Below are 7244 nucleotides of genomic sequence, written 5' to 3'. Positions count from 1 at the left end.
TTACAAATCCAAATTGGCCAGCATTTCCCACTACAGTGGCAGTTTGCTTATCATCACATTCCCAGGAAATTAACTCTCGGCCTGCTTGTGTATACAGCCGCTACAGATTGCCCGGCAGATTGCTGCCATAAGTCATTTGGTCATTTGTAACACTTTAATAAACCAACACTGACCTGAAATGATCAGTTCAGGAGCACTCTCTTCACAGGAAAAGAGAAATTTTGAAGGAGAAAAAATGGTTAATGGTGTTAAACCTGGCTGCCTTTCGTTTCCCCTCTGTTTTCTGTGAACAGGTGGATCGGCGACTTTTTTTCCAACTTTGTCTGTCAACATAAAAGAAAGTCACAGTGTGCAGAGGTCCAAGTGAATAGATGGCTTATTCCTTGAGCTTTATTTCTTTGCAGGGTAACAATGGCTCAATAACAGGTTCTCCTCAGCATCAAAGGAGATTATCAGGAGCTGTTAAAGCACTTAAACATCAATTCAGAAAGAGAGAGAGGGTCTATACTTTCTCAGAATGATTCCACAGGCTGTAAGGTTTCAACATTCTGTCTCTGAGGTAAACTCTGGGAAACCATGAACATGGATGAAAACAGCAAAAGCGCTAATCACCTTGTGCCAGATTGAATCGAATCCATCTTGGCTGACTGGACACATGCTAGAAACCCCTCTGTCTTTTCTCATCTGCCTGTTCCAATCTGTTGATTCCATGGCTCTGTTCTGAAATGAGCCTGAGCCTATGCATTGCAATGTGATTCATTGGAAACCGTTCATTTCTACAGTCTGCAAAAGAAAACGAACTGCTGCCTTGGAACAAACTGGCTTTAGAATTCAGCTCTATGTTTTGTATGTTAGATAATTAACACATCTAGTTCTACTTTTTTTTCAAAGAGTAGCAAAGCAAGCACTAATGTTTCTTTGAGCAAAGATTTGTGATTGGTGGAGCATTTGGAAGCTTAGGTGTGTTAACGAGGGCAATCTCGACTTGCCATTTGGCCTCTGTGAACCTGGGGTTGTCTGTGAGTTTACAGCACTGTCACTCAGAGCTGCATCACACCTTTAATTTAGGCCGACACTCCTGCAGAGCATTCAGTATGAAGACCTGGAAGTTTTTGACAACACATTTTCTGAAGAAATTGTGTTGTGTGCCAGGACAGTGAGCTTAATGTTAAAAACAAAATAATCAATAACTGGCAATTCTAAATTGAATATATTTTTAAAAAATCTGGCAATTCAATTCTTTTTTTTAAGAAACTGCAAACAGACCCACATACTGTATCTTTAAGACAGCATGGAAACCAGGTGTTTTGATTAAAGTGCTTGTTTGTACTATGATAGTAGCATGCTAACTGAATAGTGCCTTTCACTGCATTGATGTAAGACAATTCTTATAAGGTTTCAGTGTGTTAATTAACTAATTGACTGACTGGGGTAAATTCGAAGAACAGGTCCCATCAATTAAGGTATTAACTAACACACTCTCAGGCACTCACACAACACAGCCACTCTGAAACCACAGGTCATGATGAAGCATTTTCCTGATGACAAATTTCACCTGCAGTGAGAGGAGAAACCTGCTGGAGACTGGAGATGTAGTACTTCATAATAACATGTGAACCGAGGTTGTTAGGCGAATTGCCCTCTGTGTTTTCATTTGTCAGTGAACTGAGGGAGGTCAATAGCAGCTAAATTACTAACTAATGCTGGGAAAACCTCAGACAAATAATTAGTTAACTCTTTCAGGCCAAACTATTAACTTTTCTTTAGAAACTCCCATTTGACAGGAGTATCAATACTGCAATTAATTCAGTGTGCATTCTGAATGAATGATGCCTTAAAGGCAAGACTAGTCTTACTATTGCATTGATGCTAGACTGCCATCTACCTTGAATCTATTTCACCAGCTTTCCTTCAGTTCTTTCAGTCCACATAGTGCCCAGTGTGTTGTGGAAACCCAGCCTAGCCAACATTAAAAACAGCTTTGTAAATGGATTTCTAGTACTACAGCCCATGTGCACAGCCTTTAGTTCTCATTCAGTTCATGTTATGTAGGAATAAGGGGAGAGTGGTGGGTCTTTATCTGTAATGTAAAAGGTTATGTATTTTTATGCTCCCAGACTGGATATTATTCACCTTTACAGTCTCCAGAGGGAAAACAAAAACTATTTGTCATACTAAACTGCTGATATGTTGCTCCAACATTGTCAACATTTATACAGTACATTGTAGAACAGAAAAAAACTGGCTTTTGTTGGTTGCTTGACTGCGTGATAGTTTCTTCTCTTGGAGTGGAATGAAATTTCCTTCTGTTTCAATAATCAGTTGCTTAGCGGTCAACTATGGGTTTGGTATGGGGTTTCCTCAATGTTTCCTTTTTGTTTGTGACATCAAAAGAAAGTAGTGTGTCACGTAAGTATTATATAATCTAGGGATGGATTTTGAAAATTTTGAACGTTTTGCAAAAATTGAGTACTGCACATTTATCAGCTAGGCAGTGCTATTCATCTTACCCCAAGAGAGTTGTTAAGGCCCTGTTGTAAAGTGTAAGGGGAAACAAACACCTTGAAGTGCAAAACTGGTAAGAGTCTAGATCTTCTGTGTTTTTTTATAGCTGCATTGCTGATATGTAATCTGCTTTTTACAAAGACGCTCTTCATACGGTACCTAGATTGAAGTGGCACTGCATTGTAGATCATGCAGAGGATTGCTACCCATTCTGAAGTCCCCCAGTTCCCTGTTTGTGTAGGATGTGGAGTGGTGCTGCTGTTTAGGAGGCAGTAAATGGTTCTTGTCAGGGATCGTGGCACATGTCACCAGGCATTATAAGCCCCATTTGGAATCAATGCTGCATTTATCCCCTTTCTAATTATTCACTTGACGTTTGGCCGTGAAGTTCTTGCCACCAGCGGTATAATTGTACCCTTCTCTTCCCCCTGCAGTGTTTGCCAAGATGATTTGAAGATCGGTAAATCATAAAAACAGGAGAGAGTAAGAGGGGGAAAAAAGTGATGATTCAGTGGGCTGTCGGAAGGGGGGGGGGGGTGGTGGCTGTCTTTACAAGCCTGCTGGGAGGATGTTTTCAGCCGAACGGGATAGCGCTACCATTGAGATACGGGTTCACTGGGGGTACCGGGGGAAAATGCAGCATCTTAACTGTCTTATCAGAGTGCTAGCTGGGTTTCCTCACCCTTGCTCTCTTCCCTCCCCCTTCCTCCTGCTTCTTTTGTGTGACCTGATCTTCAACTTCTGCGTTGACCCCCGAGACTCTTGGCGCTGCTCTTTCCACACAGAACTGTTCTTTCTTCTCCTCCTGAATCCTGAAGCAGTCCCTCACTCCTTTCTCCTAAACCCATATTAATGTCTATTTTGAAAAATACCATACTGATTCAGGGCAGGGACATGGTCTGGGCTTGTAATAATAATTATAATAATTGCTTACACTTATATAGCGCTTTTCTGGACATATAGCGCTCCACTCAAAGCGCTTTACAGGTAATGGGGACTCCCCTCCACCACCACCAATGTGCAGCATCCACCTGGATGATGCGACGGCAGCCATAGTGCGCCAGAACGCTCACCACACATCAGCTATCAGTGGGGAGGAGAGCAGAGTAATGAAGCCAATTCATAGACCTGTAGACCTGTGTGTCAGTACAGAAAGCATGCAGCTTCATTTTAAATTGCTGAATACATCATTAAAAGATTACACTGAGGAGTGTGTTGTGTGACCGGTACCTGGAATCCTGGTTGAGGTACTGTGATCCAACACTGATATCCTTGTATTTCTATACAACAAAGAACAATATGATCTGTTCAACATCAGTAACTTTGCTGTGGTATTAGGGAGATGTTCCTTCACCAATCAGCAGAGGCTCTTTACAGGCGTTGTGGGCCTCACAGCATGAAGAATAGTGGCTGGCTCTGAAAAGCACACTTTTCACAAGACCTTGTGCTTGAACCTCATCCCACCTGTACTAGCGCAGTACTTGTAATGCTGAGATCATGCCAGATTTCAAACTGAGGGGTGTTACGGGTGTCTGTGCAGAGTATGGGTGTATAAAAACAGAATAGATTATGTCAAAACACTTTTTCAGAAAAGTAAAACAAAAGACCACAAAAAGCAAGTCCACCTGAAGTAACATAATCAAGCTGTACAGGTTGTCACTTGGAGAAACAGGATATTTCTGGTCATTTCTTCCACAATGAAGCGACCCTTCGTCAATAGAGGCCTATAAAATAACTAATTAAAGAAGAAAATAGTGGTCTTATATATAGAACATCAGGGAACACAAACACACTTTGTCTATCTTATACAAAGTAGCAATGAATTTACATTTTAAAGCCTTTTTATTTTCTTAAAATAAGCAGCAAAGAGATATCATGAAGTAGAGGCTTTGAAGCCAATCCTGGCTTGTAATAACTTGAAATAAATAATTTAAATATGATCTTTCTCAAATCAAATGACACTACGTGCCAAATGGGGCAGCACTTGGCCTCCTGCCAACAGTCATAATAGTAACTCTATTGTCCAGGTTCTAGACGGAGGGACAAACATGCTTATCGGCTACTGAATCCTTCAGGCAAAGGCCACGCCAGACAACTGTAACCATATTTCATTCTTGCCATAGCAACTCCAGATCAGCACCTGCGTGCCGTGCCCCAGCGGAGACTATCTCAGATTCCAGACTTCCTGAGTCCAGGGAACAAACGCGCTTGCGACTGACCCTGGAGCCAGCCCACCACAGATAGCAAACCCCCAGGGCTGTTCCTCTGTATTCATAAAGAAAGAGTTAGAAAATTGAACGACAACACCTCCATCGCAAGCATCCTTAATGAGAATATTATTTGGGAGGCCGATGTGTCTAAGTACGATTTGAACAATCTCCTTTTTGGGTTTGCTATAAGTGAGCTGTAGTTAAGATAGGATGACCTTAGATCACCTTTTGTAATGACTGCAAGATGACCTGATGTTATAGCAGCCTTTCAAGGGGAGACCACAGCACACCTCTGACCGTTCCTGGAAGTCAAAAAGCCATTGACCTCACCAGCATACACCACAAGGGAATCTCCATTTCATGAAACCTGAAAATTGTGAAATTATCATGACTGTGTTTGGATAGGAAATAATAATATTTTTCATTGCAACTGGAAAATGAAGAAGTGCTGTATTTATGCTTCCCTGCTGCTGAGTTCATAAAATATGCCTTTGCATTGACTCATATATGCATTTCAAAGCATAATTTGGGGAGTACGACAAACATCACTTACTCTGCTACCTTGTATATGGGACCTCAGTCTTTTTCCCTTTTTGATTTCACCCTGATCGCACCTCCACATTCAGCACCTCTGTGATCTTGATTCTTTTTTTATCCTCTTGAGTATTTTGTTTGAGAGACCTTCCTTAAGACCTTAAGCCTTCAGCAGCTCTGCGTTGCTGGGGAGTTAAACCCTTGAAAACCCCTGGACAAAACGAGAGAGAAAAGGCAGAATTCATCTGTTTCTTACACTTCAGTACACCTGACTGCTGCATGTGTGCCGCTGTGGAAGAGAACACCATTAATCTGACCAAAGCAGATTTTATTTCTCAAGAAAGAAATCTTAAAATCTTGCATCCTGGTACAAACTTTCCAGCACGTTTTAAATTGTCTGAGCACGGTATGCATATGCAAAGCTTTTATGTTTCAAACATTTCCAAAACAATGATTGATTGCCATTAAAAAGTTAAATATGTAATATAGGCAGGCAGGACATCAGGTTAAGAGTGTATATCTGCAGATGGGTTTTCCGTGCGATGTATTGCACTTCTATGGGATTGAAAGCACTGGTTAGTATAGCTTAAATGCGCAAGGCCAAAGCCAACTGTGCATATGACTCACAAGATCTGCTCTGTGAAGCACATCTGTGTCCAGTATAGGTGATGAACAGAATGATGGACTACGGCTCAATGCTCACTCAGGGAAATAAAAAAAGTTTGATTTTCGTACTTTTTGTACAGCTCGGGGGTTCAGGCTGCCTGCCTTATTAATCTCCTTCTCCAGCCTCTTGTGGCTGTGTGTACTGTGGCTAAATTTACACCATTTCTGTGAAGATGCACCTCAGGGGTCTCTGTCTCTACCTGTTACCACTGGGACAGGAGGCTGTAAACAGAATAATGGAGAAAACAACAGCTACTCCCCTGTTCTGATATCATACACCCTGTTTAATTCAGAACTGTCGAAAATTCCCCAATAGGCACTAGAGAGAAGAAAATACATTTTTAATATGGAACATAACCTTTATTTAAGGACTATTGTCTAGGAAAAAGTAACATACTGTAAAATGTTAGGCACATTTAAACATTTTCTCATCATTTTTTAATACAATACAGTGTTTTAAATACAATTATTTTATGTATATGTTGCATCAGATGTTTGCAGTATTAAAAAACACATATATGTTCTGGAAAATTTAACTTTTAGAATGTTTTACATTTTCTAATCATTTGACCCTTTGATTTTCCATGTAGTGCTAAACTAAATTGAGTTTGAGAAAAAAAGTTGTTACTACTGGTATGGACCTTATTACATGAGAATATTATTTAAAAAATAAATTACTTATAAAGATATATATGCCCCTTATAATTAATAATGCATTCACTTATTTGTTTTAATTAGGCCTGAACTATATGGGTCTGCTCTATATGTGTCACTATATATGTGACTCTATAAGAGTCACTGGGTTATGTTCATCATGAGCTTCACATTTTTTCACACATTGGTTGGTGTATTTTCTTCTCCTTTTACTAAATTTTGAAGGAAAAACAGCCTGCAAGAGAACAGCAGTACTGGTCACTAGAGGCAACACCTGCTCTGTTGCTAAGGTAACAGAAGGTGTGGCTTGTGGAGTCCAAGGGTCATCATCTCTTGAGACCCCTCTGGAATAAAGAAGTGTTGTACGTGTGTGAACTGTAAAGATATCCACATCACCAGACCAAGCAGGCTGAAAGATAACAGCAACCCTGTGGCAAATTAACTATAAGAACCAGAGTTCACTGTCATTTGTGTTTTAATAGCAACTCAAAATATAACACTTGCCTCCTACACCCTTGGTAATGAAAATGTCCAAATGGATATAATTAATAATTAAATATTGATCATAAAAATAGTACTGAGGAAAACAGATTGACTGCTAAAGCATTTGCATGAAACTCCAAGGTTCTGGGGCTAAGAAATGATTCTTATTCAAGGAATGAGTGTTGTGATTTT

Source organism: Lepisosteus platostomus, chromosome 2 (assembly GCF_059453375.1).
Source record: "Lepisosteus platostomus isolate fLepPlt1 chromosome 2, fLepPlt1.hap1, whole genome shotgun sequence".
NCBI classification, from domain to species: domain Eukaryota; kingdom Metazoa; phylum Chordata; class Actinopteri; order Semionotiformes; family Lepisosteidae; genus Lepisosteus; species Lepisosteus platostomus.
This window is presented reverse-complemented; position numbering follows the sequence as displayed.